At 36.3% G+C, this 27,010-nt stretch overlaps 1 long non-coding RNA gene across 1 annotated transcript in view; it reads left to right on the plus strand.

Annotated features, from left to right (window-relative positions):
• LOC110208223 (uncharacterized) overlaps positions 1–27,010 on the plus strand; it is a 39,244-nt gene that overhangs the window by 5,698 nt on the left and 6,536 nt on the right. The gene's annotated exons all lie outside the window — the stretch shown is intronic.

Genomic DNA, 27,010 nt, shown 5'->3' on the forward strand with positions numbered 1-27,010 from the left:
CTCCTGCCTCCTGGCTGGCCCCTTGAATATGGTTACCATATGAATTCTTCATTAACCCTCTTTCCAGGAGAATTCTTGACTTTGGCCCTTTTAATAACACTAATTGATGATAGGCATATCTTCCACCCCTAATATGGAAAATAATGATTACCTTTCCTCAGCATCTTAGTATAGTGCTTTGCTTGAATCTCTTTTATGTATTTTCCATATATTAGTTCGTTTTACAGTTATTTGTAGTTAGTCAATAGCATTTATTAAGCACCTACTATGTGCCAGGCACTATGCTTACTATGGGTGACACAAAGAAAGGCAAAAGACAGTCTGTTTTCTCAAGAAGCTAACATTCTAATGGAGTTAACATCATGAAAACAACTGTACAAACAAGATATATATATATAGGTAATAAATTGGAAATAATTAATAGAGGCAAAGTACTATCATTAAGGGACATCAGAAAAGGCTTTCTGTAGAAGGTGGAATTTTAGGACTTGAAGGAAGCCAGGAGGTGAGGATCAGGATGGAGAGTATTCCAGGCATTGGGAAAAAGTCAGTGAAAATGCCTGGAACTGGGAGATGGAGTGTCTTGTGGGAATAACAATAAGGAGGTCACTGGATTGCAGAGTACTTGGGAGGAGTAAGATGTAAGAACACCTGAAAGGTAGGCAGAGAAGGCTGTGAAGGACTTGAATGCCAAATAGAAAATCTTATGTTTGGCCTTGGAGGGGAGAAAGAGCCACCGGAGTTTATTAAATTGGCAGGTGACATGTTCAGACCTGGATCTTAGTAAAATCAGATTAGTAGCTGAGTGCAAAATGGACTGGAGTGGGGGTGGGACTTGAGGAAAGGACACCAACCAATCAGCTATTACGATAGTTCATCCATGAGGTAATGAGAGCCTATGCAGAGTGGTCCCAGTGTCAGAGGAGAAAGGGGAGTGTACAAGAGATATGATGAAGGTAAAATTGGCAGGCCTTCATAACAGATTGAATATGGGGAGGGCTGAGGCGGTGTGAGAGAAAGAGTGAAGGGTGGAGGATGACACTTGGATCATAAGTCTGGGTAATTGGGTGGGACAGTGGTGACTTTGTCAGTAATAAGAAGTTAGGAAGAGGGATAGCTTTTTGGGGAAAGTGAATGAGTTCAGTTTTGGTTATGTTTTTAAGTTTCATGAGGACAGGGACTGGCCTGTTTAAACTTTGTCTCCTCAAGTGCTTATGCAGTGCTGTGTTTGTTGATATCCTGCTTATTTAAACTTTATCTGTTAAATTCCTTCAATCTCTATTTCTTCCGTTCAATCATATCTGATAAAGATCTTTGTAAAACATTCTTTCCTCTCTAAGGAACCATCCTGTCCTCTTCTGACCTTATAGGATCATAGATTTTAGCCTGGAAGGTACCTGAGAAGGTCATAGAACCAAACCCTCTCATTTATAGAGAGGAAGCTAAAGATCAGAAAGATGAAGTTTTGATTTGCTTAAGGCCAAAATGGGGAGAAAATAAGAGGAGGAATTCAAAATCTAATACTCTTTCTATTGACCATTTATTCCCCAGAAGCAGTAAATATGTTCTCAGCTTACTTCTGAAACACTGATTCTTTTTTTTTCTTTTTTTGGTGAGGCAATTGGGGTTAAGTGAGTTGCCCAGGGTCACACAGCTAGTAAGTGTTATGTGTCTGAGGCAGGATTTGAACTCGGTCCTCCTGACTCCAAGGTTAGAGCTCTATCCACTGCGCCACCTAGCTGCCCCTGTGAAACACTGATACTTCTGGAAATTAAACTAATAAGGGGTAGAAAGGGACAGTACATTCAAATGAATAATAGCCAGCATCCATATTATGCTTTACATTAAAATAATGTTCTCAAACATCATCTCATTTGGTCCTCACAGAAACCTTGCCAGTTGGGGATGGGAGGGGATATATTATGTTTCTAGTTATTGGGCTGAAGAACATGAGCCTCATATTGGTTAAGGCCACAGAAATATTTAAAAAGGAAAGCCAGGGAACTGGAACTCAGATCTTTTGATTCCAAATCCCAGGCTTTTCCCAATATACCACTCTGATATTTTTCTTTAGATCCTTTAGGACCAGAGGTGTCAAACATAGGGGCCCAGCCCATGACACTCCTGAGGGTGGCCCAAACCAGATTAAAGTGTAATTCAGAAATATTTAACAAAATGAAAAAAAAATACAGTGAAACATAGATAATATTGCATTTTAACACTAAGTCGTTATGTGACCTTCAGGGATCCTTATGTACAGATTTCTATTTGAGTTTGACAATACTGCTTTAGGACTGTTTAATGATTTTCAGTGTATCTGCTATCCATTTGCCTTCATATGGACTTTGATTTCTTCTCGGTCATCTGTATTTAGGCACATGATATTTTTTGGTGAAAAAATAACAAATTTTCAAATGCTCATATTCCTTCTGCTTATTGAACCTTCTTTAGTAAGACAGGCACATGGGAGATGATAATCCCACTGTACATTGCTCGAGGATACATCTGTAGGGCTTCTTAAATTTTTTTCACTCATGACCTCTTTTCACCTGAGAAATTTTTACCTGAACTCAGGTATGTAGGTATGTAAAATAGGTATACAAACCAAACATTTACTAATAATAAATCATAAAGAAATTTATCTTAAAACAATTCTTTGGTATACATATAATTTTCCCATTTATTAAAGATGAAAGCAAATTTGCATATTAATTAGATGGATGTACTTGTTTATTTTTACATAAAGAATTAAATCTTGGCGGAATATTTGATACTGCAGGACGTAGAGCATGTTCAATGTTTTTCAGAGTTGGTCAATATTTAGATTTTATAATCATCAATGCTGAGAATGCCGCTTTGCATATATACGTAGTACAAAATGGCAGAAGTATGTGTAGGGCCATTTCAGAAATTGTTGGAAATTCTGTCCTAATCCCAAGTCAAAATTCATTTGGTAATTTTGTATGTACAATAAAAACACAGCAATCTGTAACGTTCAGTAGTTTTGAATCTAAGCTGAGATGTTGGTGTAGAGTGACAATGATGGCATGTGCAGTACAAAGTGCTCATGTTGTGTGTTCAGAACCAAGGCTGCAGTGAAATTGGGCAAAGCAGCACAGGCAAGCACTGCCAGAAACACTGTGGATTCATTACAATGTTTGATTTTGAATTAGTTTTTGGTCATTGTGTGTTCAAAAACCTTTTGCTGTGGCCAAATTTTTCTTGACCCCCACATTGAGTTACATGACCCCATATGGGGTTGCAACCCATAGTTTAAGAAGTGCTGATCTAGAGGATTGTGTCCAGTTCTGCACACCTCATTTTAGAAAGGGCTTAAACAATCTGGATAGCGTCCAGAGGCGAGCAGGATGGTGAAGGGCCTCAGAATCATGCTGTGAGAAAATTGGTTGAAGGAATAGGGGACAGTTAACTTAGAGAAGAGAAAATTCAGCTGTCTTCGGATATTTTAAGGGGTTTCTTGTGGAATCGAGGTTAGACTTATTCTGTGGGACCCAGATAGCAGAACTAGGAGCAGTGGCTGGGGGGAAGAAAGGGGCTACAGATTTAAGGCTGACATAAGGAAAAACTTGCTAACAGTGAGTTTTCCTAAAATGGAAAGAGCTGTAGCCAGAGGTAGTGCATTCTCCCTTCCTGGAGATTTTGAAACAAATCTTACAGTCACTCATTTGACAATGTCGTAGAAGGGATTCTTCAAATATGGATTGGACTGAATGACTTCTGTCGTCCCTTCCAACTCTAAGACTTTGTAATTATGTCTAGTTGCTAGTATTGTTGACTGCCAACTGGTGGATGAAATAATTAGGAAGTAACTCTAACGTGATAGTGTCTCTCACAATCCTTGTCCTCATGGTAAAGTGACAGTGTCATGGAATCACTGATGATAGAAGGACATCATTTGGTCCAACCTCCTCTTTTTCTAGATGAGGAAATAGAATCTTAGAGAGGTGACTTGCCCTGGGTCACATCAGGTAGTAATTAGAGGAGCTGAGATCCTAAAAAACCAGCTCCTTTGAGTCCAGTTCTGTATTGCCATTCTCCCTCCTCTGTAAGTCCTTTCTTTGTTCCTTCAGCAGTGACACTAAAGAAATGAAATATCTGCCCATACTTGTCACCTGAAGTTTTGCTTTTTTTAAGAACCAAGCTGGCTGGCAGTACCTCCTTGAACTCCATCCTATTTTCTTGAAGTTTGGAAAGAACTGACAGGACCTGAGGGGTGTGTAGGGTCATAAGGATCTTGTTCTCTAACACACCACTTTTCTGGGACTCTAATTCTTCAGTGATAAAATTAAAGGGTCAGACTGTGTGATTTCTAAGGTTCCTTCCAGACTCTAAATCTTGTCTTCCTGTGAGTTTCTGGGGAAGAAAGGTGCCAAAGAGTTTGCATTTTAATTCCTTGGGCTCAAGACATCCCCCAAATGGAAAGCAACTAAGGAGATTCTTCTTTTTGCTACACAGATGTATCTTACCCAAAATTATGGCTGCCGTTTTGCAGCAGATGGAAAGTTTCCTATTGACTTTTTCTTCACTAGAATCACAGCATTGTTGTTCTTGGCAAAAGGGATATTTATTTCTAGGTGTTAACCTTAGTCATTGTCTATGACCCAAACAACATTCGCAAAAACTGCTCTGCAATAGTTTTGGGTATTGTTATAAGATGTTGTCTCAGATATTCTATAAGAAGTCAGAATCTAGTGCTTTTTAATTTTTTTCTCATTCAGTTTGTTCCAATAATTACATTCTGTTAACCCAGTATTTATAAACTGGCTGCCTACTGTGTGCTCAGCTCTCTGCTTTCCTGGTCCAGTGATTAAAATTATAATTGTGTTTCAGGAGGCAGCATGATATACTAGTATGTGTGCATATTTGAAATCCTAAGACCTAGATTCAAATTCTGGCACTGCTACTTATTATGTATGTGACCTTAGACAAGTCACTTAACATTTCTGGGTCTTAGTTCCTCATCTGTAAAAGGAGGACATTGGATTAGCTAGCCTCTAAGTTCCTTCTAGCTTTAAATTTATGATATTATGATACCATGATTTTGTTTCCCTTCACCTTATTGGTATTTTAGGGACTTCCCAGATACTTGTCAACCAATATAAACTGTTACAATCAATGCAGTCACTCAAGTGAATTTTTTGTCTAAAGAAAAGGCTAATGAAAGTAGCTAGTTTCTCTGGAAGAGCTTGTTTTTCTTTTGCCCAACTAGCCTTTCTATCCTGTGATAAAATCATGTGGCCTCTGTGGATGATTAGTGTCTTTTTTAAATTATAAATAAGTGTTTTTAACATTTAATTTTAATAGAATTTCAATACAAGCTAATTTAATAATTAGCCTTTTTCCTGTTTCTGCTTTTACAAATGAGGCAACTGAGGCACAAAGAAGTTACAGAGCTTTACAAGAAGAATAGGGACTACAGGTAATTTCTCCTGAGTCTAGGAAGGAGAAGGCTAGTCCATTCCAACCCAATAATGATCCAATAATGATTGTTACTCAAAGTGGAGCAGATAGGAGAAAGTCTGAGCTCTTATCTGCATTTCTTAGCCAAGGAAATTAAGACAGAGAACTTAAGTGACTTGCTCAATGTAACCTAACTCCAATATTAAGTGCCAGAGCCTGAGTTCTAATGCAAGTCTAAGTCTTTCTGAGAGTAGACCGCTTTCTACCACATCTATTGCTTCTCTGCTGTGGATGTGTTCACTAATGGGTTATAGTTTGTACAGCATGTTGTAATAAATAGAGGGTTGGCCTTGGAGTCAGGAAAACGTTGGTACAAGTCTCTCATGTGATACACTAGATCTGTAATCCTAGGCAGTCACTTGAGTAACTCGAGGACCTGAAGTTGTATAGTAAATGAGTTTTGAATCTGCATTGGAGCAGGAAGTGAACGGATAGTTTCTCACACTGATAATATCACGGGTCTGGACCAAAGATAATACACATATACCATGTGCCAACATGTGTCCTTGACAATGGGATATGGACCTTATTTCCAGTTCTGGAAATGAATCTGTTCGTAGCATCTCTTTTCAGCTAGAGCATTCACATGGAAATTAAATATATAGATATGTAGCATTTGTATGGCCAAATCTTCTAGGTGGTTGGGAAAATGTTTGAACCAAGTAGCAAGAATGGTCACAAAGTATGTGTCTTTACATGTAGAGTTAAATGGAAGATGAGAGAAATTAACCTGGTCTAATCAGGTTGAGGGTAAGTGGTAGGCCTCAAACCTGTTGTTGAGTGAGGGGGTTATCTACCCCAAATGTGTGAGGGTTTTCTCTGGTGGAATGGTTGGATGAGAACGCTTTGTTCCTTCAGTGAAGGTGGCTGAAGCAGGTGCTGTGAAGGGCAGATAGCTTGATCAAGTGTTGAGATACCAAGGTCATCCACTGCATTCTTGGCCATTGCCAGTTGTTTTTACTTTTGTTCTGCCATTGGACTTGAATGACTCAGGAAGAGAGAGTGAGGCTGACAACTTTGTGCAGCTTTGCCTCACTTAAATCCAATTCTCAGGCAAGGCAGGATGCCGCTGGTGATGTCATTGGTCCTCTTTGAAAATGAAAGATGAACACCACCACTGACTAACAAATAAAATGATTCATAGACCCCAGGTTAAAAATCCCTATGGTTTTAGGGTTATAAGAGGACTTCAGTGTTAGTGATTCCAGCCTCCTCATTTAATATGGAAGCCAGGCAAGTTAAATAATTTGTCCAGGGCTACATAGGTAGTCCTTAGACTTCAAATGCAGTGCGTTTTTCATTGTACTGCATCTTATTGGTGCTTTCAGGAAGGACAGAGTTGGTGGAGGGGGGAATAGGGAACTCAGTCAGTGAATTTTCTCTCTAAAATTTTGATGTTAGAAGGCTAGGATGTTGGACAAAGATTTATCAAATCCCCTTGAAGCTATGGGGGAAACCAAAACAATGTAAGACATGAAAGGAAATATTTCAATGGCTGAGCTTATGCTGACCTCTTGTGGCCATACCAATAATAAACTCTTCATTGAGAAATGCACACAGAGTGCTTGGTTGAGATGGGAGTGGTGACAGAAAACAGAAAATATCGACTTAACCACTAAAAAATTCACATTAATTCCATTTAACCATATTTTTGAAGGGTTTAAAACTAAACAAATTGAGATGTCACATGGCATGGAAGATACAATGCTTAACTGAAAGTCAGGACAACTTAGGTTTAAATCCTATGTCAGACACTTCACTAGCTACATGATTACAGTAACGTCATTGACCTTCTCTGAGGCTGTAAAGTCTTCATTTGTAAAGTGGACATAATAGGATCTACCTTACAGTGTTGTTATGAGGATCAAATAAATGACGTGTGGGAAGTAGTCTGCAAAACTTAGAGCACTACATACATCACTGTTATTATTAATAGGCACTGTGGCATTGTGGATTGAGAGCTGGCCTTGGAGTTAGGAAGAACTGAGTTACATTTCTAGCTCTGATGCATGCCAGCTATGTGAACTGGAGGGATGACCTTGAAATTGGGCACCTTAACTTTATCTCTCAGTACCTTAGGCAGCTTTCTGAGACTATAAATTGTAGAGAAGTTGCCTATCTGCATTGACATGTGAAATTTCTCATCAGGAGCTCCCTTCACCAATGAAATCACAGATCCATTTAAACAAACAAACAAAACCAAACCATATTGCTTCTGTCCCTCAGCTCTCTAGGAATGTTTCTGAGGTAGGAGGGCCACAATGGCCTTTGGTGAAATGGGGCACTGTTTTGGGCTATTTGGCTCCTACCCTGATGCTTTCAAATATGTCTGGGCACCTTTTCTGTAATCCCCACACAATCCTTACCCCTAAGAAACCTTCACTTGACATTTTGTCCTCTTGAGCTATTTCTTTTCACTGCTGAACTTGTAGAGAAAATCATTTATCAATTGCCTTTACTTTCTCTCACTCACTATACAACCATTTTTAGTCTGGCTCTACAGCTTGATTCCTCTCTGCAGGCCATAAACTAGGGGTGGGGAGTCTGTGTTCTGTGAAGTTTGGATTCAGTTGAAGGGCTGCACTTGAGGACCTAGAGGGCCACATGTGGCCTCGATGCCTCAGGTTCCCCACCCCTGCTGTAAACACATTGAATCATTTAATTGCTAAATCCAATGGCCTTTTCTCAGTCAGCTTTCTTGAAGTTTTCCCAACTTTTGCTGCTTTTGGTGATTATTTTTTCCTGGATACTGTCTCCTACTTTAGCTTTCATGTACTCTTCTCTCCTGGTGCTCCCTCAATTTGTCTGAAAGCTCCTTGTTATCTTTTATTTTTCTTTGTGCTGCATCTTGAGGTGTTCTTCAAGGCCTCTCTGTGTATTTTCTATCTTGGTGATTTTATCAGTTCATGTGGATTTAATTATCACTTCTGTGTAGATGATTTCCAAATTTATATATCCATGCCACATGCCTCTCCTGGACTCCTTTCCCACATTACTAGCTGCCTGATGGATCTCCAGATAGAAATATCCATCTCAAATATAACCATCTCTGAATACATCTCAAAGTGTTCAAAGCAAGACTTATTATTTTGTCCCCAAATTTACCCTTTTGCAAAAAATTACTTTTTTATATTGAGGACATTATCATCCTTCTAATCATTCAGATTTGTAGCCTGGGAATCATCTTCAACTCTTCTCTCACTTAGCCCATAAATAGGCATCTTCCAAGTCTGACTAATTCTTTCTCCACATTATCTCTCATATCTCTCTCCTTTTCTTTATTCATACTATTAAAACCTTAATTCAGACTCTCATAATTTCTTGCCTAAGATATTTAATAAGTTCCTCATTGGACTCTTTCTACTCTTTCTTTTCTCTGTTCCATCTTCCACATAGCTTCCAAAATAATTTTCCTAAGTCATTAGTGTGAACAGATCACTTACTTTCTCAAGTGACTCCAGTGGCTTTCTGTTGCCTCTAGGATGAAATACTAATTGTTCTCAGTAGGTCAATCAACAAGAATTTGTTAAGTGTTTACTAGGAAAAAGATACTTGTGCTAAGTACTTAAGATACAAAGAAGGACAAAAACATAGTCCCTGTTCTTAAGGAACTTACATTCTAATAGGGGAGACAACATACAAAAATTGTATATCCAAGATATAAACAAATATAAGTGGAAGGTAATATCAGAGGGAAGGGGGGGGGATAGTGCTGGGGGTTAGGAGAGACATGGGGAGGACCAACTGGTTGAGCTGAGTCTTGGAGAAAGCCAGGTTTGACCTAAGGTATTCCTGACTCCAGGGCAGGGCCTGGAAACAGATTTATTCTGTGAGGCAGGAGTGAGGAGTCAAGAATGACTTTGATTTTGTAAGGCTGGGTAGCCGGGAGGATTGTGGTAGGAAAGTTTGGAAGAAGGGATATCTTGGGGGAGAAGATTTTGGGGGAGTTCTGTTTTGGACATCCTCAATTCAGCATTTAAGCTCTTTGTATTCTGGTTACAGTCAGTCCTTTCAGACTTATTTCACATTGCTCTATGTTCCAGGCAAACTGGGTTATTTACTTTTCCCCAAACTCTGCATTCCACCTTGGATATCCATCCTTGCCTTTTACACAGGGTGCCCTTTGCCTGGAATGCACTCTGTTCTCATTTCAGCCTCAGATTCCTCTTCCTTAAGGATTAGCTCAAGTGCTACTTCTTATAGGAATCCAGGCCTGATCCCCTTTTGTTTATAGTGCTCTCACCTGCCTCAGATTATGTGGTATTTCCCATCCCTTTATATAGTATATGCTTCAGTAGAATGGAAGCTCTTTGAAAGTAGGGACTATTTTTCCATTTCTGTCTTTCTATCCCTAGGACTTTGTATTCATAGTTCCTGATGTACTTTTAGATTATGGAAGTAAAATTGACATTGAAGAAAGCAAAGATGAGAAAAGCTGTTCAATCAATTAATAATAAAAAAAACCCTAAGCTTTTATTAAGCAGTTATTATGTATCATGCAATCTGCTACATACTGGGAATGCATGTGTAGTAAGTAAAATAATCTCTACTCTCAAAGAGCTTACATTTTGATGGGAAAGACAACAAAGACATATATATGTATTGATTTAATAGCTCTCTGGAAAGCCTGGGCTGGCTCCCAAGATTCTTGGAAGAAATTCAACTTCCAGGGCCTTTGTGGCCAGCAAAAGCCTTGCCAGAAGGATATTACAAGAGAAAATAAATACAAATAGGTACAGAGTAATTAGCTGCAAGGTAAGTTGGGAAGGAGCACACAAGGAGTTGGTGGGATCAGAACAGGGTTCATGGAGAAGTTCAGACATCACCTTCAAGTCATCACATCGATGGCCAATGCAAAGACATTGTGATAGAAGATGTGAGATGGAATGCTATCTATGGGGAACAGCAATAAGGCTAGTTGGGCAGGATTGCAAAATACAAGAGGGGAAATTACATACAATGAGACTAGTAAGGTAGCTTAGGTACAGGTTATGAAGGGTTTTATAAGATACATACACAAATTTATATTTTATCTAGAGCTGAATTGATGTGGTGTGGCCAGATCTGTGCTTAAGGGAAATCATTTTACCAAACGCATGAAGGATAGACTAGGGTGGGTAAAGACTTGAAGAAGGGAGACCAATTAGGAGGCTGTTATAATCATTACAGTATGAGATGATGAGGGCCTGAACTGTGGAGGTAGCTGTCTGAGTATAGGGGAGAGGCTAAATTCAAGAGATACTGTGGAGGTAGAAACAGCAAAATTTGGCAACGTTTTGGATGTGTGGGATGGTACCTTTGGCAAAAACAGGGAAGTTTGGAAGAGGGGTGAGTTTTTAGGAAAAGATTATAAATTTTGTTCTGGACGTGTTAAGTTTAACATGTCTTCAGGACATCTAGTATGAAATGTCCAATAGGAAATTGGTAATACTGAATTAAAGTTCATAGGAGTAAGAGGAGCTGGATATACTGGTCTGTGAGTCATCAACATGAAGATACTAATTAAAGTGATGGGAACTGAGAGAGAATGTAGAGAGTGAACAAAAAGGGTCCTAGGACAGTGGCGAACAACCACAGTTATGGAGTATGATCTGGATATTGAAACAGAAAAGGAGATATAGAAGGAGTGGTTAGATAGACAGGAGAACCAAAAGAGAATAGTGTCACAAAAACCCAGAGAGAAGAGAGTGACAGTGAATGTCAGTTGTTGCAGATAGTCCAAGAAGAATGAGAATTGAGAAAAATATTTGACAAATTATAGATCATTGGCAGGATATTTGGAGAAGGCAATTTCAGTTTTGTGATGAGGTTGGAAGCCAGTTAACTAAGTGTTGAGAGAGCCACAGAAGACATGGAGGCAGGGGGACTTTTAAGCTCTTTTTAGGAGTTTGGTTGAGAAAGGAGGAGAGATATAGGACAATGGTTCGAGGAAATGGGTGGGTCTAGGTTTTTTTTTTTGAGGCTGCAAGGAGACTCAGGTATGCTTGAAACCAGCAGAGGGTTGAAGATTAGAGAGAGGAGATGATTGAAGTTGCATTCTGCTGGAGTAGACAGGAAGGGATTGGGATCAAAGGCAAGAGGGATTGGCCTTCGCAAACACTTCATTATCTGAGACTGGTGAAAAGAAAGAAAGATAGTGTAGGGAATTATGTTAAAAGGTTTTGATGTATAGAGAGAAAGTATAAGGAGGAGTTCATGTTGAATGCCTTAGCAGAGTAGGAAGAAATATCTTTTGCTGAGAGAAGAAGAGGAAGAGGTGTGAGAGACTGAAGAACTGAAATGAAGAGTATTATTAGAAATTATTTTGCCCAACTATATGCCAATAAAACTGACAAATAAAATAAATGAATGTTTACAAAATGTAAAGCACCCAAATTAACAGAACAAGAAATAGAGAATTTAAGCTGCCCAATTTCAGAGGAAGAAATTGAATAAGCAATTTTTCCAAAGGGAAAAAAAGAACTCCAGAACCAGATGGATTCACAAATGAATTCTATCAAACATTCAAATAACAATTCCAATATCACATAAATTGTTTGGAAAAATATCAAAAGAAGATATCTTACTAAATTCCTTTTGTGACAGATATAGTTTTGATACACAAACCAGGGAGAGTCTAAAAGGAAAAAGAAAACTATAGAAAATAACCCAAAATAATCATAAATGTAAAATATTATCAAAGAGGCTAACTTAACAAAATCATAAAGATTATAAACTACAAACAAGCTGGATATATAACAGGAGTGGTATATTTATGTCTGCCTGCATTCCAAAGCTTTGGAGCTATCTTGACGTTATTCACCACTTAATATCTGCCATTTTAGAAACTTAACATATTTTTATTCTGAACTTAAAGAAATAAAACAAGTATTTCCATAACAAGGTAGAATAGAAAAACAGAGGATTGAACCTGAAACTTTAGATCCATTACGTACAACTTGCTATTCCTTTCAAATGTACAACAAAGTTATCATGTAATTTTCTTCTGCTCCTCTATTGGCTATCCTTAGACACAAATATATATATATATATATATATATATATATGTATATGTATACACACATATGATATATGATGCATATGTACACACACATATATGTATGTGTATATGAATGTGTGTGTATGTATGTGTGTGTATATGTGTGTGTGTGTATATTATATATACACACACACACACACACACACACACACACACACACACACATACGTATGTATGTCTCATTCCTTTCTCTGGATATAAACAGCACCTTACTTCATGGGATCTTTGCAGTTAATTTAGGTTTTGTAATAGAATGACATGGTTGCTCAAACTTGTTCTTAAAACAGTACTGTTAAAACTATATACAGTATTCTCTTGGTTCTGCTCATTTTACTCTTCATTATTTTGTGCAGCTTTCTTCATGCTTTTCTAAAATCGAGCTAATCATTTCTTATAGTGCAGTAATATTGTATCATGAACATATGCCACAATTTGTTTAACCATTCCCTAGTTAATGGGCATGCCTGAAATTTCTAGTTCTTTGCCACCATAAAGGGCGCTGCTATAAATATTTTAGAACATAAAAATTCTTTTCCTTTTTCCCTAATCATCTTGGGAAACAGACCTATTAATGGTATTACTCAGTCAAAGGATAGGCAGTTAATGACTCTTTAGGCACAATTCCAAATCATTCTCCAAAATGGTTAAATTGGCTCACAGATCTACCAATAATGAATTAAGGTGCCAATCCACATCCCCAACATTTGTCACTTTCCCCTTTTGTAATTTTAGTCAATCTAATAGGTATAAAATGCTATCTCAAGGTTGTTTTAACTTGCATTTCTCTAATCAATAATGTTTAAAAGCATTTTTTCATATGATTATGAATTGTCTTGATTTCTTTATTGGAAAACTGCCTGGTCATATCCTTTGACCATTTATCAATTGGGGAATGACTCACAATCTTATAGATTTGACAAAACTCTGTATATATTTGACGTGTGAGACCTTTATCCGAGGAACTGTCCATCAATTTTCCCACCCAGTTTTCTGCTTCCTTCTGATCTTGGCTACATTTGTTTTATTGGTACAAAACCTTTAAAATTTAATATAATCAAAATTATCCAATTTAAATCTCACAATGCTCTCTATCTCTTGTTCAGAAATTGTTCACCTATCCATAAGTCTGATAAGTAATATGCTCCGTGTTCTTGCAATATCTCCTTTTATATCTAAGTCATATATCCATTTTGACTGTATCTTGGTAAATGGCGTAAGATATTGGTTTATGCCCAATTTTTGCCAGACTGCTTTCCAGGGTTCCTGATACACACACACACACACACACACACACACACACACGTATATTTATATATGTATATATACACATGTGTATACACACACATACATATGTGATGGCATTGAATGTATATTCTAATTTTGGTAAAATTGTCATTTTTATTATGTTTACACTGCTGCCCATGGACAATGAATATTTCTGCACTTATTTAAATCTGATTTTATTTGTATACAAAGTTTTTTATAATTTTGTTCATATAGTTTCTGGGTTTGTTTTGGTAGGTATATTCACAGGTATTTTATAATCGTCTAAGGTTATTTTAAATGGGATACCTCCAGCTATCTCTTCCTGCAAGGTCCTGTTGGTGATGTATAGGAATGCTGGTGATTTATGTGAGTTTACTTTACATCCTGCTACTTTGTTGAAATTATTAATCATTTCAATTAACTTTTTAGTTGTGTCTTTAGGATATTCCAGGTATATCATCATATCATCTACAAAAAAGAGATTGTTTTATTACCTCATTCCATATTCTGATTGCTTCTATTTCTTTTTGTTCTCTTATTGCTATTGCCAGGATTCCAATGCAATACTGAATAATATTGGTGACGGGCATTCTTGTTTCATGCCTAATCTTAGTGGGAAGGCTTCTAGCTTATCCCCATTATACATAATGCTTGCTGCTAGTTTTAGGTAAATGTTTCTTGTCAATTTAAGGAAATGTCCATTTATGCCCATATTTTCAAGTGTTTTTAATAGAAATGAGTGTTGTGATCAAATGCTTTTCCTGCACCTATTGATATAATCATATGATTTTTGTTACTCTTATTATTGATATAATCAATTATGTTAATGGTTTTCCTTATGTTAAACCATCCCTGCATTCCTGGTATAAATCCCATCTGGTCATAAAGTATAATCTTTGTAATATATTATTGTAATTTTTTTAGCTAGTACTTTATTTAGGATTTTAAAATCCATATTCATTAATGAAATTGGCCAATAATTTTCTTTCTCTGTTTTTACTGTTCCTGGTTTAAGTATCAGCATCATATTAGTTTTAGAAAAGGACTTTGGAATGACCTGTTCGCCTATTATTCCAAAATTTATTTAATATTGGAAATAGTTTGTTTTCAAATGTTTGATAGAATTCATTTATAAATCCACATAGTGCTTTTTTATTAGGAAACTCATCTATGGTCTGTTCAATTTCTTTTTCTAAAATAGGTCTATTTAGATATTCTATTTCCTCTTCTGATAATATAGGCAGTTTGTATTTTTGTAAACATTTTTCCATTTCACTTATGTTGTTAAATTATTGGCTTATAATTAGGCAAAATAACTTCTTATAATTGCTTTGATCTCATCTTCTTTAGTGATATGTTCACTCTTTCCATTTTTGATACTAGTACATTGATTTTCTCTCTTTTTAAAAAATCGTATTAACCAATGGTTTATACATTTTATCATTTTTTCATAAAGCCCTATTTCTTATATTTTCTCTTCTTGATCTGTTCTCCAGATCAGTTGCTTGTCTAATGAGATGATTTACATTATCTTCTATTTTTTCATTCTTTTGATTTTGTTAGTAATTTCTTGGTGTCTTATAACATCATTCCTTTCCTCTTGCCCAATTCTAGTTTTCAGAGAAATTTGAGTGTGCAAAGGAATGAGAAAAATACTGGCTAGGTAGCTCCACTGGTCCACTCTCTTCCTCACTGTTTCTTCTCATTTTGTCTCAGCGTCTTCCCATTCCCTTTATTCTTCCTTTTCTCTTCAAAAGAGAACAAGCGCCAAAGACAACAAGGACCATAGGGTCATAAGTTCATAGCTCTAGAGCTAGAAGATCTTTGAGGCTCTCTAGTCTAAACCCTTCATTTCGCTGAGGAAACTGAGGCCCAGAGCCCAGAGTAACTTGCACATGGTCACATGGGAAGTAAGTGACACAGGCGGCTTTGAATTCTTCTGATTCCAAAGTTATCTCAATATTGCATAGACTTGTATAGTAGCAGTACTTCAGATGTCTCAGCATCTTTTTATTATAAGATTAACAAACTTTTTTTATTATATGATTAACAGACACAAATATGAACATTTAAATATACGAAACCCCCAAAGAATTGAAAATGAAACAGAGTTTCCATTATATACCACTTTTTTAAAGTCTACATGATGGGACAACAAAGTTGTCCTATCTGTCTTTCTCCCCCTCGGAGCTTCCTTTTGCTGTTATATGTGTATTTATTTAATATTCCATTACTTTCTTCCTCTTTTCCTTTTTTTGGGGGGCAACTTTATTACTACACAACTCCATTCCTACCCCTACCCCCCATAGAAGTCCTCTCTTATAACAAACGTGATGAGCGTCATTAAGCAAAACAAATCAATGAATTTACTCTTGTCTGAAAATGTGTGTCTTACTCTGGCCTCTTATCCATCATCTATCTTCCAAGAAGTGTTCCTTAATCATCAGTCTTCTGAACTCACAATTGTTCACTTTATTAATCGGAACTCTTTCACAGGTTTTCAAAGTTGTTTTACTTTGTACTACTGTGATCATTGTGTAAATTATTCTCCTGGCTCTACTCACTTTACTATGCATCAATTCATGAAAATCTTTCCAAGTTTCTCTGAACCTGCCATATTTGTAATTTTTTATTATATAGTAATATTTTCATGTAACACACTTTGCTCACTAATGGCTTTGAAGGGACATAATTACTAATTAAACAGCTGAAATTCTCTGAGTCTGAATTTTTTTCATAATGAGTCACCAGCCAAGCAAGACTTTAGAGATAAAATTTTACAAACCTCACATTTTCTTGGGGGTAACGGACACAAATTTCCTTCTAATGTGGAAGAGGCATAAACTGTGTTCATAAAGGGACTGATGAAGAAAAAGATTTTTTAAAACATAGTGTTAAAAAATTTAAAAAATACTCACATCTTTTTTCACTTGAAAGGCTAGAGTTCAAACATTTTCAAGTCCCCTCTGAGAACCAGGGCTGGCTTATGACATTTGACTCTCTTGGCAACCCCCTTCTTCTGACCAGTACTTAAGGGGATGCTAGAAACGGTGTTGCTCAGCTCCATGCAAGTGGGAGATCAGGAAATCTCTCTCACCACTGATCCTAGGAGTGTTTAGCGTTAACACAGGCACCAAATTCAGTCTTCCCTTCATTTAAAATGTTCTTCTCCAAACATAAGGAAATGATAGTTTGTAGAGAGATGCTGTTTTGTGGGAGAAGGATTGTTATGCATTAGCAAAGAAACAGTAGCCCCAGGCTGAGTCTATTCAACGTGGCTAACAGGGAGCAGGACTGAAATTTAAGGTTAGTCTTTTTAATTAAACAGACGTAGAGGTTTTTAATCTGGGGTCAGTAACCTTGATTTAAAAAGTATCCTCGTGACTGTATTTCAGTATAATTTCTTTCTTTTTCATTTCTATGTATTTTATTTTAGGCATTTAAAAACATTATTTTGAGGCTTCACAGACTATTAGAAGGGCCCACGGCATAAAAAAAAGATTGAAAACCTCTGAATTAGAAGCTGTCTTGAGTGCGCTAGTAGGAATGATGTTTCTTAGTTTTTGAGACCTGTCCATTGTAGTAAACTGGATAGTTTGAATTTTATTTGAGTGTGATTTGGCGCAGTACACAGTGTGGCACAGTAGATAGGCACTGACCTTGGTATTTTGAAGACTTGAGTTCAAGTTCCACTTTTGACACATTTTGGCTATGTGACCCAGAGCAAGTCCCTTAATCTCCTAGGCAACTTTCTTTCCTTTTCCCTTTAAATTTTATTTTATTTTCAATTAAAAAGCATTTTTCTCCATTCACCAACCCAATCCATTAAAAACAAACAAAAAAGGAAAAAAACTCTTCTAAGTGATGCACATTCCAAGCAAAACAAAGTCCTCTTTTGGCCATGTCCAAAACAAAACAAAACAAAACTGTCTCATTCTGCATTTTGAGTCTGTCACCTTATTATGATAAGATGCATAGCATGTTTTCTCATCAGTCCTCCTGAACTTTGTTTAGTCATTGTGTTTATCAGAATCCTTAAGCCATTCAGAGTTGTCTTTATAGTGTTATTACTGTGTAAATTGTTCTCCTGGTTCTGATCACTTCAGTCGCCTCAGCCCACGCAAGGCTTCTCAGGTTTCTCTGAAACCGTCCCTTTCCTCATTTCTTACAGCACAATGCTATCCCATCTATCATTTACCCTAATTTGTTCAGCTATTCTCTAATTAATGGGTACCCCTTTAGTTTCTAGTTCTTTGATTCAACAGAAAGAAACTGCTATAAATCTCTGTGTGTGTGTGTGTGTGTGTGTGTGTGTGTGCGCGTGTGTGCATGCATATACACACATTTATGGTTCCATTTTCTCTTTCTTTGATCTTTTCAGCATATAGACCTAGTTGTAATAGCACTGGGTCAATGGTATATAGAGTTTAGTGACCTCTTGAGAGTAGTTCTAAATTTCTTTCCAGAATGGCTGAACCCATTTATAGTTTTATCAACAGTGCATTGTTATGTCAGGCAACTTTCTGAGACAATTAGTTGCAAAGGCCAGGCTGAATTTATATGGGTAAATCCTATGCATATTTCCTGATGGAATATTTCCTATGTCAGTAAAATTCTGGTCTTGTTAACAGAAAAACAACAAAACAAACCCCTAAAATAACATTAAAGGGGCGGCTAGAGGGTGCAGTGGATAGAGTGCCACACCTAGAGTCAAGAAGACTCATCTTCCTGAGTTCAAATCTGGCCTGACACTCACTAGCTGTGTGACCCTGGGCAAGTCACATAATCCTGTTTGCCTTGGTTTCCTTATCTGTAAAATGAGCTAGAGAAGATAATGGCAAACTATTCCAGTATCTTTGCCCAGAAAACCTCAAATGGGGTCGTGAAGAGTTGGACCTGAATGAAATGACTGAATAGTAACAACAGAGCAACGTTAATTTGGCTACTGGAATGACCTTAGAGATCACCTAGTGCAATTCCTTCATTTTATAGTAAGGGAAATAGAGAACCAGAGATATTAAATAATTTGTCTAAGGTCACAGAAATAATAAAAGGCGGAGTCAGAATTTGAACCCAAATCCAGCACTGTCTTCTTCAGCATGCCAGAACAGATAGTATGCTAGGTTTAGAGTTTGTATGACATGGGTTCAAATCCAACGTATGTCATTTTTTAGCTCTCTGACTCTAGGTAAGTCACTTAATCTTTGTGTGCCTCAGGAAACTTCCTGGGATCTATCTACTAAACCATAGCTTGATGGTGAAGATTTACAGTAAGGAAATTAGAGACACTTTGGCATTTAAGCATGATTTGTTATGATCCTAATTCCTGTAGATTCTTGATCATTTTGTGTTTACAAATTGAGTCTTTTCCTCATCAATATAACATGTATAACAATAATTCCTTTCTCCCAGGAATTATAAAAAAAGAATTGATATGCTTTTGAAATTTACTATCATTTGATGAAAAGTGGTATTGATTTGCCCAGGACCCTTTTTATTATTCATCTCTAAAAAGAGAAAGAATCTCTTTTAATATCACTAGGAATGTAATATTTATTAATGTCATAATGTTAAATATTTATTGAGTTTTATGCATCAGAGCTCTTTGTTCTTTTGTAATCTTTAACTTATATTTTCCCTCTTTTGTCTTTGGTAGTCAATAGTAGTTGGTCAGTGGATAGTTATGTCTATCAGATAGTTGTTTTAATAACTAGCATATAGGTTTAACTTTTCTAAATAGTTTTCAATATCATATCTATCCTTCTAATTACCTTCGTCTCACATTCCTAAATAAATTAATCCCTAATTTCTATTTGATATATCTATTAATGTTAAATACTAAATAGATAAAAGAAAGAACATTTGGCAAATTAATGAACTCATTTCTTGTTTATATTTATATTATAACAGATTTTTTTTGTTAACTCACATATGACATTATGACTTGATTACAGATATCAATATCAGATAATTTTGACCAAACTTAGATTCTGGCTATGAAATTCAAAGATTGTGGAGTTCAAATATATTATAATTTGCAGATGAGCACATGAATTTGATGATGGGTCTTTTACACAAAACAAACAAACGATTGGCCTTGTCAGTAGAAGTATAAATAAGACTTCAATGGATATATTTGTCAATTGTCCTTTTTTACTATATATTTATTTACCCACTCAAGTGCTGCCTTCCTTAAGCCTCCAAAATGTAGCATGTCACTGTTAATTTTATTAAGTAAAAGAATTTAGTTACTTGAATTCAGTATTTTTCTAGCAGTAATACTTAATTCCCCAAATGCTGCCTTTCCCCTTCCCCCCCCCCATAGGTATGACTATGGAAGATGGTGGTGATTCCTCCCTACCAAAAGCAGGGGGATAGCTTTCTAATGGATATCATAAAGTACTGGCAGGGTCAACATTGATGCATTAGATGGGCTTCAGGACCTTGAGATCAGAGACATTGCCATAAAGCTTCTGAATTCAATATCTGCATTGACCTCTAGTTGTTACTCTACTTGATCCACAATCTGATGTTGGAACATTGATTTGAGAGATAGCCCTTTCCTAAGTCTCCAGACTCAGAGTTCTCAGACAGCAAACATGTGGATTCAGGGATGTGTTGGTAAATGTTTAACAATAAGCTTCTCCCCCCCACCCCAGATGCACACATGGCACACTGAAGTTTAATCTGCATCAATAGCATGTTTTCCATCATTTTCTTAAGTCTATACAATCAAGAAAACAATAAATCAAACCCTCAGAATCCCCACTCAATAGTAGCTTCCATTCTCTCAGTCACTTCTTCTTGCATTTATAAATTCAAAGACTTAGCATTCTCTGACACATTTTACATAGAATAAAATGAAAAGGAAACTATACCAACCACTATGAGCATGCAGATATTTGCTTCCAACCATCTCCTAGATATTTTCTAGAGGGTAAGAATCCCATCTACATGGACTTGTAGCTTGTGGAAGGGAATAGGATAAGAAATTATGGGGACCTAGAGGAACTTAGATCCCTCATAATTACCCCAGAAAAACTCCAAAACTGCATCAGGAGAGGAACAATGATAAAGAAAAACAAAGAAAGAAAACTCTAAACTCCTCCATCTAATCCAGAACTGCCCCAAAAAACCCTTCTAGAATCCTTGGATTCTCTGATTGGAGGTAAGCCTGAGAAAGAGGAAAACACTGACCTAGCAGGGTATAGGACAAGACCAATGCCCAGCTAGTACAGCAGCCCATACACAGGCAGCTGAAAGGCTGCCTTGTTTGAGATACAGCAGGAGACCAGGACAGATGGTTTTCAGGCAGTTCAGTTGGAGCTGAGTTGAGAAGAGAATCTGAGTTTTTCACCAAGAAACTGAACCGAAACTTGGTAATTTCTGCAAGAGATGTTGAGCTTTAGCCACTGAATCCAGGACCAAGAAGGGCCTACTCACATCATCTAAGAATATGAAAAGTGATAGTATCTGACCCAAGCAAAAAGTCATAGTCTAGAAATGGAGGTTGCTTATATGAGTAACCAAAAGAAAACACCAAGCACAACAAATAAATACCTTGGACTGAGAGAAGCCTAAGAGGTAAATCCAAGAAAAAAAATAAAGGGTAACATTACAAGTCCAAGTAGAGAAAAGGATGTTTTGGTCACAAAAACTGAAAGAGTTCTTGGGAAACAATTTAGATCTATGCCACCAAAGTCACTAAATTGTCTATATACCCTTTGACCCAGTGATAGCACTCTTAGGACTGAATCTTAAAGAGATCAAAGAATAAGGAAAAGGATCCATATGAAGTTTTTTTGTGGTGGCAAAGAACTGTATACTTACTGTATACTTAGGAAATGCCCATCAATGGAAGAAAGCTTGAACAAATTAGTGTTAATAAATGTAATGGACTGTTGTGCTGTAACAAAGGATGGCACGGATAATTTCAGAATAACCTGGTAAGACTTGTATGAACTGGGGCCAACTGAAGGGATCAGGACTAATGGGATAGCGACATTCTTATGACTTCTGAGTAGTGCAGTGACCACGGTTCTGAGGACTGATGAGAAAGCGTGGTATCTGCCTTTTAATGTAGGATTGATAAACTCGAAGTGCAGAATAAGACATTTATCTTCAGTTATGGCTACTGTGAGAATTTGCTTTGCTTAGTTGTGCATATTGGTTTAGCAAATATGAACAATCTTTCCTTTTTCTTTTCTTCCCAGTTTGAAAAGTGGAATAGGGATAGAATATAAAATGAGACGGTTGTTGAAACATCTTTTTTTTTTTTTAAAGTACAGATTACTGAAGGAAGTCCAGAATCTCAGACAAGTAGATCAATTTTGAAAGTTATATATTGGATGCTTAAAATATTTATTGGTTGTTTATATTTTTTGGATTCCAAACCCTTATCAGGGAAATTAGATACATTTTCCCCCCGTTGAACTGTTTCTCTTCTTTTCCTAGGTGCATTAATTTTTCCTGTGCAGTAGCTATTCTGTTTCATGTAATCAGTCGTATATTTTATCTTTTGTAATTGTCTCTATCTCTTGTCTTATTAAGAATATAGCTCCTGTTCATATCTATGAGAGATATAAGGTCTTTTCCTCTATTTTAAAAATAGTATGATTTTTAATATTAAGATCAGGTATCCAAATGGAATGTATAGTGGAATGTGTGGTGTAAAATATGTTGATCTAAGCCTTATTTCTGCCAGACTATTTTCCAGTTTTCCTGGCAGTTTATATGAAATAAAGAGTTTTTTCTTAAGTAATTTATGTTTTCCACTTTGTCAAACACTATTATTGATTTTCATTTTTTCTGATTTTCCCTTTGTGTAATCTATTCCATTCATCTGTCTGTCCAATTTTTAACTAATACCAGAAGGTTTTGATGACTACTGATTTATGTGTAGTTTGAGGTTCTAGAAGTGGTATTCCCCTTTGATCCTATCTCCTTTAATCATTACTCTTGATATTCTAGATATTTTGTTTTTCCAAATGAATTTTGCTATTATTTTATAAAGTATGCCCTTGATAATTTGTTTGGTATAGCATTAAAAGTATAAATTAACTTTGGTAGTATTATAATTTTTCTTATATTGGTACAACCTAGCCATGAGCACTGAATATTCCTCCACTTGTTGAAATTGTTTTTTATTTCTTTTTTTTTAGGGTTAAAAAGCAAATTGCATGCATTATCTCATTTGAATCTCACATACAAAATACTAATCCAATGACAGCTGGCAGAAATATTGTTATACTTAGTTTACAGTTGAAAAAACTGGAGTTATGTGAAATAAAGAGGCTGAGTGACTTGTTAGAAATCATACATCTGAAAAGGGAAGGACTAATACTTTGCCAGAGCTTTTTTTTGTTTAGTTGTTGTTGTTTTCTCCTCTTATAGAAGACAATCAATCATCTTTTGAAGACATCATGCTGAAATTATGTCTTGGAGTATAAAACTGACTTCTGTCATTGCAACTTTGCTATCCTTAACTTGTTCACATTCTGAAGATTCCTTGAGCCATTCCATCTCTTGTCGCCTTCATTTTTTCTTTCCTCCTTAATATGAGAAATTCCTTTAGTACATATCTTCTGTCCTATGTACTTTTCTCTCTTAACAATCTTTTCTTTTTTCTACTCTCTCCATTATTACGCCTCAATATGTGACTCTTTTTGTCCAATCCCAGCCTCTCAAGCTTCATTTCTATATTTCCTTCCAGTCTTGGCTGGTGAAGAGCTTGGTATTAGGCAGTTTTTGCCAGTTAGGGAACCATGTGATGAGGTCTAGAGGTTAGGGGTGCCAGAACCCCGAGATCACGACACGCGGGTCCTATCCAAAAGAATTTGACCCAGGCCTTCTTTCAGCCAAAGACAAGGTTTATTAAATATCTGCCATATTAGCGAGACTCTTGAGGAACCTGAGAGTCTGTGAGGTATTGGTTAGATTCTAAGAATCAGAGCAGTGGCTAGATTTTAGGAATCTGAGCCTGTTTTTTATTTCTTTAAGGAGCACTTTGTAATTTAATCTATCACGTGTCTTTTATGTACTTTGGTAGCCTGATCCACAGCTATTTTATGCATTTTATAGTTATTTGGAATGGGATTTTCTTTCTGTTGTTGGCTCTTGGATTTTATTATTATCATATAGAGATGCAGTTGATTTTTGAGGGATTATATTATAGTCTGCAACTTTAGTGATGCTATTAATTTTTTCAATTAGTATCTGCTGATTCCCTAGAATTTTCCAAATACACCATCATATCATCAGCAAATAAAGATAGTTTTATCTCTGCTTTATCTGTTTTTATGCCTTTAATTTCTTTTGTCTCATGACTGTTGCTGGCATTTCCAGAATTATATCAAATAATAGTGGGGAGAGTGGGCATCTTTTTTTATTCCTGTATTTGTTGGAAAAGGTACTAGTTTATCTTCATTGCATATGAAGCTTACTTTTAGTATTAGAGATATGCTTTTTTATGATATTAAAGAAAAGGTCCCTCTATGCATATGCTTTCTAAGATTTTCAGCATAAATGAATGGGATACTTTGGCAAAGGTTTTTTTATTTAATACATCTATGTGGTTTTGGATGTTTTGGCTTTTAGTATGATTATTTTGATTATTTTCCTAATGTTGAACTATCCTTGCATCTATGGCATCAATACAACTTGATCCTAATGAATCATTTCTTGGCTAAGTCATGTAATCTGTTTGGTAGTCTTTTGTTGAAAATTTATGAGTTAATCAATATTCATTAATGATATTGGCCTATAGTTTTCCTTCTGTGTTTTATTCTTCCCTGGTTTAGGTTTTAGGATTATATTTATCTCATAAAAGGATTCTGGTGGGGTACTTTTTTCTTTCTCAGTTTCTGAAAATAATTCGCGAAACATAGGTACTAATTGTTCTTTAAAAATTGATGTAATTTTCCTATGAATTCATCAAGACCAGGAGATTTCCACCTCTCGCCCCGGTAATTCTTTTATAGCTAAATTGATTTACTTTTCTAGATTGAGTTATTTAAGTTCTCTATGTGGTCTTCTGATAGTTTGGGTGTTTTATATTTTTGAAGATACTTCAGTTTTGCTAAGTTAACAAACTTACTCCTACTATCTTAATAAAGTCACGTGTGTAGAACACTGCCTAGGCAGTGGAGGAGATATAAACTTTGAAAATTATAACTGTCTCATGGAACTTACAGTCTAGTAGGGGGATAAGGCACAACTATAATACAACACAGCATGTAAGTACAATAGAGGATACAAAATTTGCTATATTTGGTCTGAGAAGGAAGATCTTTCCTGGTGGGGCATCAATGAAGTCTTTCATGTAGGAGGTGGCATTTGTTTTGTGATTTATAAAATGGGTAAGAATCCACCTGATAGAGAGGAGTTGAAGGTAGTCTAAGTGCAGGGAATAGTTTCAGAAAAGACAGAAAAGCAAAAAAGAGCAGAGATGAGGATTAAAGATTGAACAGTTTGGCTTCAGCATAAGGTATATGGAGAGGAGAAAGTAATAGGAAGCAAATTTTCCCTCAGAGCTTTTAAAATTATGTTTGGTTTAGCAGGGCCTTTCATAATTTGTGTTTAAGAAATAGCAAATTTTCAGTGTTATAATGAGATGAGGTCCTCAGTGAGATTAACTTCTTTCTTTAGCATTAGTCATGGCAGAAATTTGTATTGGGTTGATCTAAAAGACTTATAAAGCTTTAGACACCACAGCTTAATTGTTCTTTGATCTCTAACTCAAATGCACAATCCAGAGAAGCCCCCTTTGCATATGAGAGGAACATTTCAAAGAAGGGCACAGCTTCTGCCAGTTCTTTATGGTTTGACACATGGCACTAAATATAATTTTGAAGACAAATACACATGTAAGAAAGTGGTATAGGCTTATGTTTATGGCACCATTAAATGATCCTTCCCTGTGCCTATCAGTTTAATTCTTTAAAATCCTGGCCTTGCTACTTGCTACCTGAGTAACCTTGGGCACGTCAGTCTGTCTGTAGGCAAATAAGTATTTATCAGGGACCTACTGTGTGCTAAGCCCTGTCATTTAACTTATCTCAGTTTATTTGTCTTATTCATCAGAGTGACTTCAAAGGTACTCTCTAGCTCTAAAGCTATGATCTTATGATTCACTTTCTTTTTTAAAAATTTTATTTTCTTTTTAATTTATGAAATAAAACAAGCATTTCCATAACAGCAGGATTAAAAAAATGATGATTGGACATAAAACTGCAAATCTATTCTGTACAACTTGCTATTCATTAAAAATATATAACATTATCATGTAGCTTTCTTTTTTTATCCTTCTTTTCTTCCCTCTCCTGCCAACCCTAGAGATGGCTACCATTAGACAAATATGTGTATTACACACACACACACACACACACACACACACACACACAAACACACAACATGTGTAAAATCATTCTGTACATACTTCTATTTATCATTTCTTTCTCTGGATGCAGATAGTGTCTTCCTTCATGTGTCCTTTGTAGTTAATTTGGGTATTTATAATAGTCAAAATGACTTAGTCACTCCAAGTTGTTCTTTAAACAATATTGCTGTTATAGTATACAACATTCTCTTGGTTCTGCTAGTTTTGCTCTTCCTTATCTCATGCATGTATATCCCTGTTTTTCTAAAATCATGGGGTCACAGGATGTTAGTAATAGTAACAATGGCTAGCATTTAAATACCACTTTTAGCTTTGCAAAGCCCTTAACAAATATTATCCCATTTTATTTTCACAACAACCCTTGGAAGTAGGTGTTATCATTATCCCCATCTTATAAATGAGGAAACTGAGGCAAGCAGAGGTTAAGTGATTTTCCCAAGGTTAGTGCTAGAAGGGATGTTGAACATCATCTTGTCCAACCTTCTCATTTTATGGAATGCCCTATAATACTTTCTAAAGATAGCTTTCAAGGTAATAACTGACATTTACATAGTACTTTAAGGTTCAAACACTTTTCCTTTGATCCTCACAATAACCTGTGAGATGAGTACTATAGTTATCATTATCCTCATCTCACAGATGTTTAACAAGAAATAGATAGAAAGATCTCAAATGACTTGTCTGACATCATAGAACTAGTCTTGAATGGGACTTGAACCCGGGTCTTTCACACTCAACATCCAGTGTACTATCCATTATGGCATACTCTCTCTTGCATGCAGCATTTAAACAAAAGTAAAAAGAGTTTCCCCAGGAAACGTTAACAA

This window comes from Phascolarctos cinereus, unplaced genomic scaffold, assembly GCF_003287225.1.
Source record: "Phascolarctos cinereus isolate Bilbo 61053 unplaced genomic scaffold, phaCin_HiC Scaffold_2;HRSCAF=192, whole genome shotgun sequence".
In the NCBI taxonomy this organism is placed as follows: Eukaryota; Metazoa; Chordata; class Mammalia; order Diprotodontia; family Phascolarctidae; genus Phascolarctos; species Phascolarctos cinereus.